At 34.1% G+C, this 21,820-nt stretch overlaps 1 long non-coding RNA gene across 1 annotated transcript in view; it reads right to left on the reverse strand.

Moving 5' to 3' along the window:
- The window catches only part of LOC110262073, a 214,879-nt gene that overhangs the window by 28,019 nt on the left and 165,040 nt on the right, over nt 1-21,820 (reverse strand). The gene's annotated exons all lie outside the window — the stretch shown is intronic.

Raw genomic sequence — 21,820 nt, forward strand, 5'->3', positions numbered from 1 at the left:
AGATAAAAGAATACCCAGAAGAAGTAAATGTATGCATATCAACTGAACTTCACAGCAGTTATCATATGGAATTAAGATAATTATCATGTAAACTCATTAAACATTTCTAATTATTTTGACAAATTCTGGGATTGTTAGATTGATATTAAAAGACTAGGGGATGTAGAGAAATCTTCATAAATAGAAATGATTAATTAAAAGCAGTGAAACAAAAAATGGAAATGACGTGTAAAATGAGAAAATGAGGAAATGTCAGACCATTTAAAGGCAAAAATGGTTCTTAAAAACCACATTTCCACAGTATTATGTATGCATTTAGCATGAAGAAAATGTATGAGAAACAGTAGCACTGCCAAAATAATGCATACATTACCAATGTATGATTGAATATATCTCAATTATCTCATTTAATTTTCACATCAGCACTACAAAACTGTTCATTACAAAATGATTACCACAATGAGCCTAGTTACCATCTGTCTCCATACAAAATTACCATATTATTAATTACATGTCCTAAGCTATGTATTATATCCCAGTGATATTGATTTTGTAACTGGAAGTTTGTACTTAATCTTCAAATATTTCACTCATCCCCACTCCCCCACCATCTTCCCCTCTGGCAACTACTAGTTTGTTCTTTGTATACATGGATTCTGTTTCTGTTTTGTTATTGTTATGTCTATCTATTTGTTTTTTTTTATTTTTATTTTTGGGTGGGTGGGTGGGTGGGGAGGCTGCACCCACAGCATGCAGAAGTTCCCAGGCCAGGGACTAACCCATGACACCATAGCAATCTGAGCCATAGCAGTGACAATGCTGGATTCTTAACCTACGAAGCCACCAGGGAATTCCTGATTGGTTTTTTAAATTTCACATGTAAGTGAACTCATACAGCATTTGTCTTTTTCTGTCTGAATTATTTCACTTAGCATAATACCCTATAGGTCCATCCATGTTGTTGCAAATGGAAAGATTTCATTCTTTTTTATGGCTGAGTGTTTCCCACTGTGTGTGCCTGTGTGTATATTACATCTTCTTTAAGTATTCGGCTGTTGAATGGGCACTTATCAGCTTCCATATCTTAGCAACTGTAAATACTGCTGCAGTGAACACGGGGGTGCTATGTCTTACTGAATTCGTGTTTTTGATTTTCTCATAAAAATTCATAGAAGTGGAATAGCTGTTTTGGTGGTTAGACATAATGTTTTTTTTTATTATTTTTTAACTTTTTGAGGAACTTCCACACTCTTTCCCATAGTGGCTCTACCAATTTACATTCCCACCAACACTGTTCTAAGTTTCTCTTTCTCCACATCATGGCGAATACTATGGTCAATTAATCTATGACATAGGAAGCAAGAATACACAATGGAGAAAAGACAGTCTCTTCAATAAATGGTGCTGGGAAGACTAGATAGCTACATGTTTAAAAAAAATGAAATTAGAATATTCTTTAATACCATATAAAAAATAAACTCAAAATAAATTAAAGATCTATATGTAGGGCCAGATACCATAAAACTCCTAAAGGAAAACATAGGTAGAACACCCTTTGACACAAATTGCAACAATAATTTTTTTGGATCTGTTTCCTGGAGTAACGGAAATAAAACAAAAATAAACAAATGGGACCTAATTAAACTTAAAATCCTTTGTATAGCAAAGGAAACCATAAACAAAATGAAAAGACAACTTATGGACCAGGAGAAATATTTGCTAACAATGCACCCAACAAGGGCTTAATTTCCAGAATATACAAATAGCTTACACAGCTCAATATCACACCACAGTATACTAAGCACTATATGATCACAGCCACAGCCCAATATCATAAAAACAAACAACTGAATCAAAAAATGGATCAAAGACCTAAATAGACATTTCTCCAAAGACCTACAGATGACCAAGAGTCACATGAAAAGATGCTCAGCATTGCTAATTATTAGAGAAATGCAAATCAAAACTACAATGAAATGTGACTACCTCACACTAGTCAGAATGGCATCATCAAAAACTCTATACACAGAAGTTCCCATTGTGGCACAGCTGAAGAATACAGTAACAGAAATTTTAAAATGTGAAGGTTTTTATTTGTATAGGAAGATTGCTTCTTTTCCACACCTTCTCCAACATTTTTTGTTTGTTTGTTTGTCTTTTTAGGGCCACCCCCGTGGCATATAGAAGTTCCCAGGATAGGGGTTCTTCTTTCTATTTTCTAACTCTTTATTAAAATTTTCACTGTGTTCATTTACTTTTTTCCCCTAAGTTCATTGAGAACCTCTATGATTATTACCTTGAACTCTTTATTTGATAGATTGCTTATTTCACTTTGCTAAGTTCTTCTTTTGGGGTTTTGACCTGCTTCTTCATTAGGAGCATATTCCTCTGTCTCTTCATTTCACCTAATGCTCTGTTTATCTCTCTGTATTATGTAGTTCTGTCACATTTTCCAATCTTGAAGTCACATTTTCCAGTCCTGTGGAGTAGATGTCCTGCGAGGCCCAGCAGCCCACTCCTTTCAGATCACCAGAACTATGTGCTCTAGGGTACCCACTGTGTGGGCTGCATGGGCCCCTCTGCTGTGCCAGGGTTCACTGTTGCAGGCATGCTCATAAGCAAGAATGCGCCTTGGCCATGTTGGCTGCCAGGTCCTACCACATGCAGTGGCTGCTAGCCCACTAGGGTGGATGAGGACCTAACATGGCTGGATGCATGTCCCAGCGAGTCCTGAGGCTGGTGCCCACCTCCTGGTGGGCAGTCAGGTCCTAGAAAGCCTGGCTGAATGTTTTATATTACTTTGCTTTGAGAATCATGATTACAGCTTCCAAGGTTTCCACATCAATAATATACACATTTGGATACCAGACAGGTTTGCTTAAAATTGGAAAAAATCTAAACAGACTCTCTTTAGAGATGAAAGAGTAGTGTGTAGTTCTCGGGAAAATTGAGATTGTGTGATAACCCCAAGTTTATACCTGATATTGTCATACCTGATATTCATTTTGCTTAAACAGAGGGTTATTCTTCCAACGTCTGTGGCTTAGACAGAAGTCATTGGGCAGATTTGCTTCAATGATGGATGTTGAGCTAGAAAGCATTTCACTGGAGTTTACCCTATGATATAGCAAAAAAGGAACCATAGTAGTTTTTCATTACTACATCATTAATGTAGTTTCATTACTACATTATTACTTCTAGCCTAGCATCTCTGCTGCAATTTTTTAAGCCCCCATGGAAATGTCTGAGAGCTGAATTCTAAGGCAAGGGGCATGCAAATATAGAACCTAAAACTGATGCAAACAAAAGTTCTATTCTATTTTCTCTGAAGATTTGGAGGCAGTAAACCCACTAACGTAAAGCAAAAAAAAAAAAAAAAAAAAAAATGTTGTAAATAAGACTTCTCAAGGCTTCAGATTTGACCCATCAGTAGTCATATTTGGAAACTGGGGATAATTATGACTAGAAAGACTGAGGGTTAAAAAAAATGCTTTATCAGAAACCTTGGCCGAACCAATCATAGAAATAATTCATATGTATGTCTCTGTGTTTGTGATTTTGGGTGTGCAAATATAAATGTAAGTCTGTGTGTGTGTGTTTCTGTATACACTGGTTTAGGACCTGACATATTTAGAGAAATGAGTGATCAAAACATATCATGCACTTTAGAAAAGGATGTAATGAACATATTTTCACCATATATTAAAAAATAGTAGTTTGAAATTATTTTGTTGAGATTATATATTTTAAGTTTTCATAACATCTATTTTAGCATGACTTTTCCAAATAATTAAAGAAATTTGGAGACAATCCACAGCAGAAAAATTTAAATAATTAAAGAAGGCAACACAATGTCTTAAGTGAAAACATTAGAGGAGCTAAATTTGTATAACTTAACAAGAAAAAAAAACATTTATAAATATTTGAAAGGTGTGAAGAAGTAAAAGCAATTATTTAGCATGGCTCACAGGAATATAATATAACAGAATAGAATAATATCAAAAAGGAAAAATTCCTTTGTGGTACCTTAAAAATGTCACAATTTCATTTAAAAAAGTAAATAAAACATAATTTCCACCTTAGTAGCTTTGATTCTATTAATATGATTACTAAAATCCTATAATGACCTACAAGATAGTGTGCATTTGACAATGGCAATTATAGTAACAACAATGATAATAATAGTTAATATAATCTGCAAGCACTATTCTAACATTTAATTTCTATAATAGTTCTGTGAGTTAGACACTATTGTTATTTTACATATGAGGAAATTGTGGTAAAGAGAAGTACAGGAAAATGATAATGCCTAATCATTGTATTTTAGTATTATTAAATATACCTACACTTAATAAAATAATCTGTTTATAATTAATAATCACATCAAGTATAAATTGTTGGTCATGAAATAAATGACAAAATAAATATTTTATTTAATGCATTTGTTTGTAATTAGATTATGTTTACATGTTAATATATAACTGGTTTTATAGCTCACACCAGAGAATACATAATAATCCGAAGCACATTACTATTACATATTTTTTAAAATATCTTCATAATTGGTATCTATGGAACAAGTCTTTAGTTATAACATTCAAAAATAACTTATTACTACATATATTCAGAGTAAAAACCATTCTAGGCTCTGGTGATACAGCCAAGAATGACAACAAAATGTCCATTGACAGATGATTGGATTAGGAAGATGTGGTATATATACACAATGGAATACTACTTGGCCATAAAAAAGAATGAAATAATGCCAATTATAGGAACATGGATGGAACTAGAGACTCTCATCCTGAGTGAAGTAAGTCAGAAAGAGAAAGTCAAATACCGTATGATATCACTTCTATCTGGAATCTAATATATGGCATATAATGAAAGTTTCCACAGAAAAGAAAATCATGGACTTGGAAATAGACTTGTGGTTGACAAGCGGGAGAGGGAGGCAGTGGGGTGGATTGGGAGCTTGGGGTTAACAGATGCAAACTATTGCCTTTGGAATGGATTAGCAATGAAATCCTGCTGTGTAGCACTGGAAACTATGTCTAGTCACTTATGATGGAGCATGATGATGTAAGAAAATAGAATGTGTACATGTATGTATAACTGGGTCACCATGCTGTACAGTAGAAAAAAAAATGTATTGGGGGAAAAGAAATGAAAAAATATATATCTTAAAGAAAAAAAAAGCAAATACAAAAAAAAATTAAGGTCACTGTTCTCATAGAACATACCTGTAGTAGGGAATAAAAATATAATAAGGAAGCACACCACATTAACCAGTGTTCTTCACAGAAACCAGTAAGATGCATGATAAATTAGATGGGTAGATGATAGACCTTAGATAGATAGATACATAGATAGATAAAGAGATTTATTGTAAGGATCTGGCTCATGCAATTTTGGATATTGGCAAGTCCAAATTATGCAGGGTGGCCTGGCAGCATGAAAACTCAGTAGGAGCCAGTGCCACATGATTCCAAATGATGCACAGACAATAAATCCATGAAATTAGCATTGGCCTCAACAGAATTCTTCCTCACAAGCTATTTGTATGGTTTGAAATGATGTTCTACATACAATCAGTAACTAGCAGCCCATGGACATGTATTGAATATCTAATATACTCCAATGACTATTTAATCAGTGGGGAATCAAGAATAATAAGACATCATCCCTACTCTCAGTACAGGCATGAAGAATAATGCAAAACATAATTCTACCTTATATTTATTCCCTATGCAGAAATTCTCTTGTGGTACAAAAGCTTCTGGATGATGCATGGGATTACTAATTCTTGAGAAATGTTGGTGAATTTACATATGCAGGCAAAACCAAAGGTGAATTATGAACAGCTCAAACAATGTTTTTTGCATTTATTGATGAGAATTGGAGCACATTGTGTAAAGGCAATAATTTTACCTTCAGGGTATCTATGAATATTTGAATAGGACAATGGAACATTTTCTCTACCAGTATAATTCAAATTAAAACAACTAAGCTAAAACACAACAACCTGAAACCTTAAGTAACAAATTACACCTTTAAATAAAACAGAAGCTCACTCTCAGTTTAAAAAAAGTGTTCAGTTTAATAAATGCTCTATTAATAAGGAAAGACTCAAGTGGTTGCAAACCCTATTTTAGAAACATGATCCACTATAAAAATAATCTAAATAAATTGATAGAGTTATAGATATGAGCATTTTTACTGGCCTCAATAAAGTACTATAAATGTTCCTTTTTTGTTTGTGATTGCCAGATCAGCACTTTGCTATTTCTGTGTATTATAGATCTAAATTCCAAATCATCACAGGAGCAGGGCTTTAGCTTCACATTCGTTATGTCTCCTGAATATTCATAGTAAATTGCCTCTGAAAATACTCTTATTAAAAAAGACCTGAGTAATAGCCCTTGTAAAGCACTTAAAAAATATGAACCTTTGTGTAAATGCTAAGCAGCATTTTTTATTAGTGTTAAACATTAAACAATAGCAGAGGGAGTAATAAATTTAGATTTATGGCATGGTTGAGGAAGAAAAATATTTTCATAAGGAACATCAAAGGACAGTAAAAGGAGATTCGAGGAAGCAAAGCTACATGATGCTACGGCACAGAAAAAGAGTATCATAGAATACACCAGCCTGTGTTGCAAGAATCTAGTCTGGTATAAATTTTTAATGCCAATAGCAATGATTAGAGTAACGGGGATCAAGAGGAAAGGCATTTAAGCTATTTAAAAATGAAACCAATACAGAGTAACCCTTGACCTGATTGTTAATCACTCAGGTTTTACTTTTTGTTTTTTGGCCCCAACCACAACATGCAGAAGTTCCCTGGCCAGACTTCGAACCATGCTACAGCAAAGCTAGATTTTTAACCCACTGAGCCACCAGGGAACTTCAGTCACTCAGTTTGATAAGGCTAGGCTGGTATTTGAAATATCTTCTAGGAGACAAGGAAACATATAGCAATTTGAGTCACTTAACCATCTTGCAATATAAAATAACCTTGGAATTTTATAACCGAAATGGATTAAAATTCTCAATCTGCCATCCCTAACTCAACTAGAAAAAATATCTTTTTATGGATTGGTATTTACATTGAGAGTGATATCTGGAAACTCTTACTTTGGTGCTTGGGCAATGACACACTGGTGACGGCCAAATCTTGTACCAATTCTAATCTCAGGAAGAGATTTTTACGATGCTAAAATACAAAACTAGAGTCAAGAGTTCTGGCTGCTGCTTCACCTCTGTAGGTGCAGGGATTGGACCTAATGCAATAGAACCTGCTCAGGTGATTCAGGAGTGAAGAAGGATAGTTCAATCTTCACTGACATACATGACCTTGTCTGTGCTCTCAAAATTATTGCCTTTTAAAAATCAAGGACATAGCCATATTATCAGAAGCTGAGATCACCATAGGGAAACTTATTCAGGTCAAGTTAAGTTATCCTCCAGCTCATAAATTCAGAGCCACCATTGTCCTTTCACTATGAAGCCTCATGCAGGAGTAAGCACAGGGGTAAACATTATCTGTGTTTCTTTTTAAAACCATCTGGATATAAGTACTAGATAGGTTTAAATTTTGTTAGGTCAGTGTAAAGTTAAAAATTTAAAGCTAACCACACATAGGCACAATAAGTGTACATAAAACTAGTGAAAGTTGGATGCATCACATTCAATCCAGAAGATTAAAAATAAATTTGAATTAAAAATATTTCCAAAAAGTCAATGAAATTAAGATAAAATAACAAACCAGAAAATAATAACAATAATAATAGTAATAAAAGGAATAAATGTAAAATGGTCAAATCAATCAATTTTTAAAAAGAAACATAAACAAATGTGTGGAAAAGAAATGCAAGACTATCAAATGGAAGAAAATCCAAACTTTAATTAAATAGTTTTATAGAACACATAGGAAAGCCATAAGGAAGCACAGTAATTAGAAGCAAAAGAAAGAGAAAAGTTACTCCAAGAAAATACTAAATTAAAAAAATTATAAGCCTGTTGATAAAATGACCTAAAGATATATATATGTGCGTGTGCATGTATATATTTATGTATGCATGTGTGTATTTACTTTATAAATGCAGAAAGGATTAATATATATAAATGAAGAAAGGATTAAGAAGGTCAATAAAGTATTTACTAGCAATTCAAGTCACATGAACTAAGAACATAATACCACAATTTATGAAGCAAAACATTAAAAGGTTACTATAACAGACAAAATCCCACCAAATTTAGTCAATGAAGTCTGTATATACTCTAATTAGAATCAGCAAAATTGTTCAGCAAGTTAAATGAACAAGATGAACCTACAAAACTCAACTGCATTCTTAACATATTGGCAGGAAATAATTAGTCAGTAAAATGCTCTTAGATATATTAACAAAAAATATGAAGTACTAAGGAATAAAAGTAGTAAAACATGTGTAAAGACTGCCCAGGGAGAATAATAAAAACTCTAATTGAGAAGCAATTTTGAAAAAGAATAGGGAGTTCCTGTGGTAGAGCAGGAGAAACAAATCTGACTAGGAACCATGAGTCTGCAGGTTTGATCCCTGGCTTCGCTCAGTGGGTTAAGGATCCCGTGTTGCCCTGAGCTGTGGTGTAGATTGCAGACACTGCTCGGATCTGATGTTGCTGTTGCTGTAGCTGTGGCATAGGCCAACAGCTGTAGCTCCAATTCGACCCCTAGCCTGGGAACCTCCATATGCTGCTGGTGTGGCCCTAAAAAGCAAAAAAAAAAAAAAAAAAAAAAAGAGAGAGAGAAGATCTGTTAAAGAAAATCCCATAAATATCTGCAGAATAAACAATAAAAGAAATGAGTATCAGTGGAAAGGTAAGGAGTGGAGGAGACTTCATAAAACTTTTGCATCAAATTGGAATGTATGGTGGAACTTAGTAAATATACAGAATTCGGGGGTGTGAAAAGTATGGACAGTGTTACCAAAATATCAGAAAATCTTAGAGCTTTTTCTACCAGTAACACTGATTATAATTACTATCTCTATTAATCATTATCACTGTTTTTAATTCACTCTGGGGCACAGTCCATATTCCACTTGTCTATGTGATCATTTCTTTATTCATTTATTTGAACCTGGCAGAAAAGGTCTCTTCTCTCGTGGGGATTTCATTCTTACTGTGGGGAATGAAGGCCAGAAAAATAAAAATTTAATTAGAAAATAATCAAATTTCAAGTGATGATTGAAAAGTGCTTGAATAATACAAATAAAACATAGGATATTGTCCTTGAGGGAGACTGCATTGCATTGGATAGCTGCATACGGCTTCACCAAAAAGGGGTGATATTTAAGTTGATATTTAACATGTACCTCTAAGCTTCTAATGTATTGCAGTGGTGTCTGATGTTAGTAGCTGTTAGATAATTATGTGTTGGGTTTAACTGAATATTTATAAATCACTTAAAATTCTGATAGCTCCTTGTAGATTTCTGTCACTAATCTAGGTCAGGAGATAGAGTCATATCTATAATAGTTAAATAACTTTTTACTAGTCATTATAACTGTAATAAAAGGGAAGAGAATGCCAACAATGGCCTTTTAGTTGTCCATCTTATGAAATACAAGTAGTGGCCCTTATTTCTATTCCCAGACTCATTGTTGAACTTTCTTTTACTAGTACTGTCTATATTGTACAAAGTACACCCTCAAAATTCTAATCAGTTTTTCCTATTTAACTCCCTAATCAAGAGCCTATACTCAGTTACTTTTGTTGATTTTGGGGATCTATGTTCTAGCTAATATACACATATATCATTCCTCTAGTATTAATATTCATGACTGACAGAGCTTAAAGCAAAATTAAAACAAGTGTTAAGTGATGTTCTCTACTTCATTGCAGAGGAGTGCTGCCTATGTTAGTTTTCTATGCTGTGTAACAAATTCTCGCAAAATTAATGGCTTAAAATACAGAATTATACTCTCAGTAGGAAGCATGGCTTAACTGAATTCCCCTGGAAGGCCACAAGCAAGGTGCCAATCAGGAATGGTACTTATCTGAAGATTCAGCTGGGGATGGGTCAGGTTTTTGGCAGAGTTCACTCTCTGGAGGCTGGAGAGTTTAGGACAATTTCCTTCTTTAAAGTCAGCAGTGGAGACTGAATTTCTATAGTGAGCCTGTTAGCATCTTCTTTGACATAATCACAGAAATGGCATCATATCGCTTTTGTCATATTCTGTTAGTTAGAAGCAGGTCCCTCCCATGTCTCAGGAGGGGAACGACAGAAACCTGTGGATACTAGCATGTGAGGATCGTTGGGGACAGCTTCAATCTGTCCACCACAACATTTTTTAAGTTCTCTACTTTTCGAATCATCTTTCATATTTTGTTAATTTTGTGCTTAAGGTCCTCATCACACATGTTATTTTCAATAAATATAGCAATTATAAGACACAACTATTCAAGTTGTCCTGTTCCCATACTTTATCTAACATATCTTTTGAACAACACAGTGAAGTAAGCAGGAGCAGTTTAACTCTTGGATGCCTGAGGAAATAGCAGCTCAGAGCAATGATCTACACTCAAGATCACATAATCTGTACCAAGCTGGAATCTCAACATTGGCATTCTAATAATAATCCCAGTGTTCTGATTGACCAATTTCACTGGGAAATGCACTGGCAAATATTGGCTTCCTCAAACTCAGCTAAATAGAGTCAACTTTAGGAAGCAAAGAAAATCATTCACTGCCTCCAAAATTTAATGTTTCTTCTTACTACTTAATGATTGGAGAAAATTAATAACAATTTTTTTCCCATACAGAGAAAAGAGAGTATAAGTATCTTAGATTCAGTGTACTAGATTTTTCTATTCCCACATGCCTCCCATGCCCCCACCCTTCCTATGCTTGTTAGCTGCTGTGTTACATCTCTCACAAGGAGTTGAATTAATTCTCTTCCCCTCAAAAATGCCACAAAAAGAATCTCTGTGTCCATGGGTAACTCTTAAATTAATGATCCAGTTCTCTTCTTTCCATTGCATAATCATGATGTTAAGGAAGTAGAAATCTTTTCTTTTGAAGATTTAAATTTACAAAGCAAAGTTTTAAGGCACTTTACATACACACACTCACACACACAGCGAATAATGATCTATGTGCAAATAATTCCACTTTACTCAACATGCAAAGCATATAATTTTTTTATTTGATATTTGGGGTCAGTCATTTGGCCTTTAATTTCCATAGGATATTTCTTTTATACTCATTTGAAATTTCTGGTATTTATCCTTATTTAATATGTCCTGGTTGTACTGTTTGTCAGATTATCTTGTGTTGCCTTCAAGAGCTTTACTGGAGCAATGCCTATGACAGAGATCTATTTTGGACAGCATGGAGCATGGAAGAGTTGAGCTTATGGGAAAAGAAGCTGACTTTATGGAAACATTTTGGTAGCATTTGAGATATGAACAGAGCTGATAGAGACAGTATGAGTAGTAAAGGCGTCAACAGGAGAAAAGGGAAAGAAGGAATAAAATACAAAGATTTCAAAATTTTGCACAAGACAATTAAAAAGCAAAAGATTTAGGTAATATAGTTCTGAAAACTCTTGGTAATCTTCATAAAGTTTAAGGATTCTAAAAAAAGTCCATGGGGTTTAGAGTCAAGGGTTATTTTTGAGATTGTTAGCTTTGTTCAAAGTAATCATAATACACACACATCTTAAAAGCACAAATTTATTTCTTACTTGTACACAGAAGAATTGCCAGCAAATGTGGTTTTCTTGCCAAAGAAAGAAAGAAACAGGACTTTACAGATTTGGGGAGAAGTTTGGACTTTATGTTACATGTAAATGGAGCACCATTTTGATTAAATATTTGAAAGTGGGGTGAGAAGAATTCTGAGCACAAGGCTAGCATCAAGTTAACCTTCAGTACCCTGCTTCTTTGGAAGTTATAGCATGAGGATAAATGTGCAAAGTTGGGTCTGCTGGGTTTGCTGTGAAAGCCCTAAGCCCCAGAAGTAAATCTGGTCAGGAGATGGAGAGAGCTTGCTGGCAGCCTTGATCCATCTGACTGGAACAAAACTACAGGGGTAGGAAGACAATGTGATCTATAAGGCTCAGATTCTCTAGGTCAGTGTAGAATATTCCATTCTTGGATTTGAAATGATCAATACTCTTAAGTTGAAATTTTAGGGAAAAAAAGCACCGTGCTACTGACTAATATTTTGTATATTACAAACTAAATGAAATCACAAAGAGTCAAAAGGTTAAATAAGGTTAAAAAGTCATAAAGGAAAAAATAACAACTAAAATCTAGCAGAAAATGTGTGTGTGTTTATTTGTTTGATGAAGAACTGAGTCTCAAGTTGACATCACTTAGCAAAGAGCCACTTCTAGATAAGAAATCATCTGGGATTTGATGATATACCTGAGAACTGATAATATTAATATTGTAAAAATAGTAAAAGTCCTGCTTGAAAAGTGGAATAGTAAATTGCAATAAAAAAGATTTTAGCATTTCATCTGGCTTCCTAAATGGACCTCAATATTTCCAAACAGTCCATAACCAAATGATGTAAATGTTAAATTAATCAAAAAACCCCAAACTGAAGATCTTTGATATCAGATATTTTTTACTACTAAAACACATAACATAAAAATTGAAAATATAAATAACTATCATGTTCTTAACTAGAAAGACAAATGATAATCCTTTCAAAATTAATATAGAATTTTAATATGTTTATAATTTGAATCTCAATATGGAAAAATGGAAATGGGAAATTGGATGAAATCAACAGAAATTAAATGTGAATAAAATAAAAGTTTAAATATGTAAAAAATATTATAAAAATAGAATAATCATCAAAAGTACTTTGCTTTATCAGTTGTTAAAAGTTACTATAAAATCACTGCAATCAAAACAGCGTGAGATTGTTACAGAAATAATCAAATAATCAACTAAATCAGAACAGATAGGAAGACCCAGAAAGAGAAGCAAATATTTTTGAAAATTCATTTTGTGAAAAGTTTGAATCTCAATTCAATGAGATAAATAAATGTTAATTTAATAAACAGTATTAATAGAGCTAGCTATCTAGAATAAAATAATGTTGCGTATTACTACCAAGTTAATTATAAGCTCCAATATTAAATGAATAAAACAAATAAATAAATAAAACATTCAGACTAAAATAAGCCAAGGATAAGCATATCAGTTCTATGTAAGAAAACTAAGAAATCACAAAGAAACAAATTTGTCTATGAAATTAATTATGTGACATGCTATAACATAATCATATGTATCAGACAGAATTGGGGAAAATAAAAAGGCAATTAAGGAAAATTATCTGTAATAGAATAGAGTGGTTATAAACTGATAACTAGAGGTTAAAAAAAAAAGACAAGGGAGACAAAGGATACAAAATTGAGTAAACATATTACTAAAGAGTCAAGTCGATGACCAATGAAAAGTTAAATCAAGTTCAAATTCATTAGTTAATAGGGAAAAGGACATTTAACAAAAATATATGTAGTAATCATCATAAAAATTTTAAAGTATAATAATAACTAGTGATGTTTGAGGTAAAATAGAATATAATATTTCATAGATGATTTTTGGAAATAAGTTTAGTCTTTTGGGAAAGTAAACTGGTGTTATGCATTTCAATTAAAAATGTCATATCTGGGAGTTCCCCTTGTGGCTCAGTGGTGAACGAATCTGACTAGGAACCATGAGGTTGAGGGTTCGATCCCTGGCCTCACTCAGTGGGTTAAGGATCTGGCATTGCCATGAGCTGTGGTGTGGGTCGCAGATGCGGCTCAGATCGCACTTTGCAGTGGCTGTGGTGTAGGCCGGCAGCTATAGCTCCGATTAGACCCCTAGCCTGGGAACCTCCATATGCCGCGGGTGTGGCCCTAGAAAAGACAAAAAAAAAAAAGTCATATCTGGAGTTCTCATTGTGGCTCAATGGTAAAGAACCTGATTAGTATCCATGAGGACCCAGGTTTGATCCATGGCCCTGCCCAGTGGGTTAAAAGATTCAGTATTTTCCATGAGCTGCGGTATAATTCGCAGATGCAGCTCAGATCTGGAGTTGCTGTGGCTGTGGCGTAGACCAGCCACTGCATCTCTGATTAGACCCCTAGCCTGGGAACTTCCATATGCTGAGAGTTCAGGCTTCAAAAAAAAAAAAAAAAAAAAAAAAAAAGATAGCCTTGCTTTGGTTGATTTATTTATTTTGTCTTTTTAAGGCCGCACCCATGGCATACCTATGTTCCCAGGCTACAGGTTGAATCAGAGCTATAGTGGCCAGCCACAGCCATAGCCACAGAAACCCCAGATCCAAGCTGCATCTCGACCTACACCATAGCTCATAGGAACGCCTGGAGCTTAACCTACTGACCAAAGCCAGGGATAGAACCTGCGTCCTCATGGATACTAGTCAGATTCATTTCCACTGAGCCACGAGGAGAACTCCCTGTTTCAATTGATTTAAAGATGTATGTACGGTGAAGGCAGAAAGCAAGGAAGTAGTATATATGTGTGTATAACCTCACATAGTAGAAAATGACCAAATTTTTTTATGATTTTTGTCTTATAGGAGGCTAGAGAAGGCTATGAAAAGATTTATGAGAGATTGTTAACTTAGGGAAGAGTTTGGGAGAAAGTTCAGAGAAAAGTAAATCTTTAACATCTACAAAATGAATTATATTCATAAAATAGTTATGATGTGATATATATATGCAGCCTTAGAAAAGATGCAATGTGAATTTTTAAAATATTATTGGTGTTTATAACACCAATATGTTATAATATGTAGAATATGTTTTCGATTCTGTATTTTCTTATTATTTTATATTATTTAAATGTTTCACCTTGAGAATGACAAAGGGAAGAAAAAAATAATAATTGTACAAAAACAAATAGAATTTTTATAATTCACTGTTGTAGTTCAGAAAAAAATACAAAGATTCTACACTTAAGAGAGAAAGTCTTAACCTTTAATGTAGTATTTCTTCCTACAAGTAGAAATACTTTCAAATGCCATGTCTTTATTTTCCATACAAACTTTGCTTTTTGGGTTTTCATCTCCTCTTACTGTAAAGAAGGAAGCCTGTCTTTTTCAGGGCTACAGGTTAGTTACCAGATCAGCAGTAAGGCTGCCTGCAGCTGTACACATTACCAAAGATTTTTTTGGTTTTACACCTCAGTCTACACCTCCGAGACCAAAGCCCATGGATAAAAGAGTTTTCTGTTTTTCACGAATTATTATCTTTTTAGAAGAAAATCTGACAGCTCTCAAAATGAGACTCATATAAGTCTTTTCTTTTTCCTTTCGTTATATGTTCAGAATTAAAGTCCTTGAAGGCTACAGTTAAAACCTTGTCCTAACCTAGCAATTACAAAGTAAAGGAGAAAACTTTCAAAATAATAATATATAACCCGAGTACAGACATGTTCATTTTATGTGTTACTTTCTGATGTCTCACAGGGATATTAATATTTCATGAGATATGAGCAGCTGACATACATAGCTAGTACAAAATAAATTATTTTGACTTGTAAAATTTAAGTTATTTCTGATCAAGGCTATTGAATTGAGACCAAAAATGTTTTAGTGTTTTTGTCTTCCTTCAATATTAGATTATTCTCAGTTTAGATGTTTGTTTTCTTTAAAAAAAATGCAAAGCACCAGCAATTACTTTGTATTTGAGTTAAGGGAAGGGAGACAGGAGTTGTATCCATGTCACTTTATACAAGTGCAGTAGTAAATTTTTCCATATGGGTCTTCATTTCTCTGTCTCCTTTAACCTTGGAACATGTTAGATTTTAGTCATCTGTGGCTTATAAGCCATAACATTTATTAGCTGGATATTATGCATAGTTGTTACCATTAATTACTTTGCTACTAAATCAGGATAATCATACTCAGTTTAAGATAACTTAAAAGTTGCTTTGTTTTCTAAAGTCTGACTTGCCAAGAGAAAAATGGCCTATATGGGGAAAGACTTGTTAATTTTTTTTTTTTTTTTTGGCCATGGCTGTGGCATGTGGAAGTTCCTGGGCCAGGGCTTAAATCTGTCCTATAGCACCAAACCAAGCTACTGCAGTGAAAATGCTGGATCCTTCACCCACTGTGCCATGGGAGAACTCTGATAGAATTTTCTTTTTCTTTTCCTTTTTCTATTTTTTTAGGGGAGGCATAACCATGTCATGTGGAAGTTCCTGGGCCAGGGATCGAATCTGTACCACAGCAGCGACAAGAGCCACAGCAGTGACAACTGCAGGATCCTTAACCCACTGAGCCACAAGAGAACTCCTGTTAAAATTTTTGATGATAAATTATGACAAAGAGATGAGTACACGGTAAGAAAGAAAATGGTTCTGAATAACTGGACATTTTTTGATAAAGGAATTTCTGATTTATAATCTAAAGAACTATGACTCCAAGTAATACAAAAAGCAATATACACTGACATTAAAATAGCAAAGTCAGAGGTAAAGTGGGTTTCCTGAGGGTCAGCTTAATTCCTTGTTTCTGGTTTCTTTGCACTGCTGTTGCCTTGAATGTGCCTTCTTCTCTGAGGCTCCCTCTTCTTTGGGCTGTTTCCTTCATGTGAGAAAATGATTGAAACATTTTCTGTGTTGAGGTTTATTATTTACAGGATCCAGAGGAAAAGGATTCTGGAAAATCTTTCATAAGAATTTCCAAGTAAGAAATAACTCTCTCCAAACCTCTAATTGCTGAATGGGTGAGGAGCTCACTACTAAACTAATCTCTTGAAAGGGAGATGGATCTACCCTTTAATCACTCACCATCTGGAGATGAGGGTAGACCCAGGTTTCCCTGAGTCACAGGGCTGTAAAGAGAGAGGAGTAAGGGAAGTGGGGATGGATGCTGAAATGTCAATCTGGGCGCTCCATTAGAGCCTCTCCACTACACTGTCCACAACACTCAGGCCCTTCAGTGTGCAAAGTGTTTCAAGTGTATGCTCTACAGTCCTTGCACAAAGCAGTTACTTAAAAAAATACTGGTTCATTGGAGTTCCCGTCGTGGCGCAGTGGTTAATGAATCCGACTAGGAACCATGAGGTTGAGGGTTCGGTCCCTGCCCTTGCTCAGTGGGTTAACGATCCAGCGTTGCCGTGAGCTGTGGTGTAGGTTGCAGACGCGGCTCGGATCCCGCGTTGCTGTGGCTCTGGCGTAGGCTGGTGGCTACAGCTCCGATTGGACCCCTAGCCTGGGAACCTCCATATGCCGTGGGAGCGGCCCAAGAAATGGCAAAAAGACAAAAAAAAAAAAAAAAAAAATACTGGTTCATTAACCAAGTCATTGAATGGCAGGCATAATTAGGAAAGCAATATATAAGAATTGGTAAGATGATATTAGAAGAAAACAACATTCTAGAAATTTATATACCTGAAGATAAGTTCAGTCCAAAGTATAAACTTAGATTTGTACTGGTAGAGACTTCATTGCCTTCTGTAGGATGGAATCCTTGGTTTTTGAACCCTATTGGTGGCCTATTCAGCATGGTGGGAGAGAGTACAGAATGGGAGAATTTCTGCTGGTGTCATTTAGTTTGACTTATTTATGTAACGATTTAAGTATTTCAAGTTAATGTGAGGTTTCATAAAGCTAGTAAACAACCTCTTGAATGCCTCTCTAACTCTCAGAAATGGCAATTTTAAATCAAAGAAGGTTTTCTTTCTTTGTGTCCTCCTTTCTCTAAGTTCAGTTTTCTACATTACAAGACAGGATTAGCAATGAGTCAACTTTCATTCAGATGGCTGATTGTGTGAAATCCCTCTGCGCTTTATTTTTATTTCTAGCGTTCATATGACATTTAAAGCACCTTTGCTTTGTTGATAGGTATTGAACACCAGTAATTGTACTACCTGAGCTAATTAGGCAAGTAGAGCATGTTTACCATGCCCATCAATTTTCTGTTCAGCAAAACCAGTTAACGAGGAAGAGCAGTGTGAAGTGCCAGCTTAATTGTGTATACAGTATTCTCAAAAGCTAACCGATGACCTCAATTAACAAATCGAGGTTAGCATTGTTCATTTCACTGTCTTTCACAGCCTTCTGCAAATACTTTACCAAAAGCAAGCCTTTATCTTGGAGAGAAGCTTTATGGGGTTTGCACTATGCAGAGGGAGAATTGCCAAACCACAGAGGAAATTATGCAGATTTGGGTTTAACCTAAACCTGAGTGGCGCGGCAAAGAACAAAACAATTTTAGCATATTATCTTTCTTTTCAGAGTGCTTTAAGAATACATGCATAGGAAAAACAGAACTTTGTGTCTTCATATCATGGAGAGGGATGTACTAGAATGTTAATAAAAGCTAGATATTGTACTTATCCAGCATCCAGTGACAGGAATGCACTCCCTTTGCAAACACTAAATAAGGTATGTTGTTATCTTGCACATTAGCTCCATAACTTAAATATACTTTGAGCATAGCTTAGATATATCCAGTGGTTAAAACCTATCATTAAAAAGAGAAAGGATGGCATTAATACCCTTTAATCTGAATAGAATTTTTTTGGTGGAAAGTTAAAAGATATACTCAGATTTGCTTTTTTAAAATTTTTTTCAATAAAACATAATTTTTAAGACTAATCATAGATAAGAGGGTATCATTAAAGGAGGAAAAAAAGTTAATTCTCCTGGTTCTGGGAAAATGAGATTAGAACACTTCCTCACACCATATATAGAAATAAACTCAAAATGTATTAAAAACTCAAAATCTTAAATATAAGGTTAGAAACCATAAAACTCCTAGAAGAAAACATAGGCAGAGCACTCCTTGACATAAATTGTAGCAATATTTGTTTGGCTCTGTCCCAAAGGCAAAAGAAATAAAGGCAAAAAATAAACAAATGGGGCCTAATTGAACTTAAAAATTTTGGGGACCTTTAGTACACTGTTAGTGGGAATGTAAATTGGTATAGACATTATGGAAAACAGTATGGAGATTTACCAAAAACTGAAAATAGAATTACCATATGACCCAGCAATTCCATTCCTTGGTATATATTTGGAAAACAAAATGAGACACTATTTTTAAAAGATATATGCACCCTAATGTTCCTAGCAGCTTTATTTATAATAGCCAATATATGGAAACAACCTAAGTGCCATCAGATATATATACATATAATGCACACACACACACACACACACATATATATAATTCAGCTATAAGAAGAAAGAAATTCTACCATTCACAAAATGTGGATAGACCTAGAGATTATTATGCTTGGTGAAATAAGTCAGTCAGAGAAAGGAAAATACTGTATATTATCACTTATATGTCGAATCTAAAAAATAAAACAAACAAATGCCTATAACAAAGCAGAAACAAAGATATAAAAAACTAGTGGCTACCAGTGAGAAGAAGGAAAGTGGGAAGAGCAAGACAGAGATATGAGATTAAGAGATACAAACTACCGTGTATGAAATAAGATACAAAGATGAAATGTACAGTAGAGGGAGAATAGCCCAATACTTTATAATAACTTTAAATGGAGTATAACCTATAAAAATCACTATGCTGTACAACTGAAACTCAGATAACATGGTAAATCAAGAATACTTTAATTAAAACAAAAAGATGAATAAAATCAGAAGATTTAATATAAAAAAGTTAAATTTTACCAAAATCAGACTACATGAAATATGCTATTTTTTTAAATTAAAAACATTGTGCACATAATTAGTCTTTCATATTCACAACTATGCATGTCATATTCTCTTCAAAATATATTTTATAAACCCACACAGGGTTTTTCAACTTCCATTACAAGCTCCTTCCAACTCTGTTATAACGAGGAGAAATTGTGGTGCCTTGAATGCACTCTAAAGAAAGAGATTAAAATATTCTACTATCATCATTGTTCTATCTTAACAAATCCAGTTTTATTTTTATTACTTCTTTCAATATGCCAGGGAGGCTTAACAAAACAGTATAATTAAATTATGGTGAAATTCTTTCATTTATTTACAGAGAAACAAAATATTCCTTAGAAACTTTAAAGCAGAAAAATGGATGAAAACCAACAGAAGGGAGATATTACATTCTTATCTGTATCCTATGAGAAAAGAGGGTGGGAGATTTTTTCTAAAAATTTATTTCCATTGTTTGAAATATTTTCTGGCATTTGAAACAGGAAGTTGAACAAGGCAATCTTTATGTTAAATCTGCAATGTCTATTTTCTTATGATCATGCGGTATTCATTAATATTCTATCTTACTTGTTTTTGTTCTCTGCCTCAAATAGCCCTTGTTTATTGCACCTAATAACTCTATAAACTAGTTGGCTGAAAAGTGAAAAGGTAGAGGGAAAATTTACTCACTACTTACAACAGCCCCTCCCCCTACGTGTTTCCCAATAAGGGTTAATACGATAGTGAAATATGTGTTCTCTAGTCAAACAGACACCGGCTTAAATTAATTTCTTATGAGCTCTATAATTTTATGTGAGTTACATTTCTGGGCTTGAGTTTCTTCATATTCTAAATTTAGGATAATAGTAATAAAAAGTTTCACTTCAGGGTTTGGTTGTTTGAGATGGTACTTCTTGGAAATGTTTACTGTACATATAAACTAAATATTATCTATCATTTTGTTTTATTGCTGTTATCATCAATGATTCAAAAGGAATACTGAAGTCATCTACCCTTTCCCAGCAGAATTCCAAACCACAAGAAATAAATGCAAAAATCAATGATGACTAAAATCTAAGATAGCTGTGTTTCATAATCCTATGGGCACTACATAAATAAGTATCTGCAGGGCAGAATAAACTCATACTGTGGACTCTTGTAAAAATCATACCATGGGTTTGTTCTAGTTTTTTCCTCCATGATAAAATAAACTTCACTTCTCATTACTAGTCTTACTACTCTTTTTTAATTTTTTTTTAAATTACTAGGTCTCCAGAAGAGTAGATCATTTTTTAATGGATTAGCTCCAAGAGGTCTATGAACTCACTGAAGCAAATGAAAATATTGGTACCTCTAGTTTCCTACATTGTCTCCTAGAGACACACTTGTCTTTAGGCCTGAGCAATTTTTTAAATTAAAAATCCATTGAAAATGAAATAATGCAATCTGCAGCAACATGGATACAACTAGAAACTATCAAACTAAGTGAAATAAGTCAGAAAGAAAAAGGCAAATTCCATATCAATTCCTTACATGCAGAATTTAAAATATATGGATATCAATCCCTTATATATGGAATCCAAAATATGACACAAATGAACTTATCTACGAAACAGAAGAAGACTCATAGACATAAAGAACAGATCTATGGTTGCCAGGGGTGAGGGAGGTGGGGAAGGGATGGATTGAGAATTTGGGATTAACAGATGAAACCTATTATTATAGAATGGAAAAACAACAAAGTCCTACTATAGAGGACAGGGAAGTATATTTAATACCCTGTGATAAACCATAATGGAAAGTATGAAAAAGAATGTATATATGTATCATTGAGTTGCTTTACTGTGCAGCAGAAATTAACATAACATAGTAAATCAACTATAATTCAATAAACAAATCCATTTGTTCAATAATACCACTAGCACATATGATTAAGTAATAGTAATATGCTCTTAATTTTTAGGATAAATATAAAAACACTTGAACTTGAAAGCTCTAAATGGTTTAAATTTCATCTAAAAAAACAGTCACATTTGTCTCTTTTCACTTCCTAAAATATATCATCCCTCTCCTTTGTCACAGGACATTAACACATGCTGGTCTTTCTGCCAAGATGCTGGCTCCTCTGATCCTCAACACACTCTAGTTTATTCTT

The sequence above is a fragment of the Sus scrofa genome, chromosome 8 (assembly GCF_000003025.6).
Source record: "Sus scrofa isolate TJ Tabasco breed Duroc chromosome 8, Sscrofa11.1, whole genome shotgun sequence".
Taxonomy (NCBI): domain Eukaryota; kingdom Metazoa; phylum Chordata; class Mammalia; order Artiodactyla; family Suidae; genus Sus; species Sus scrofa.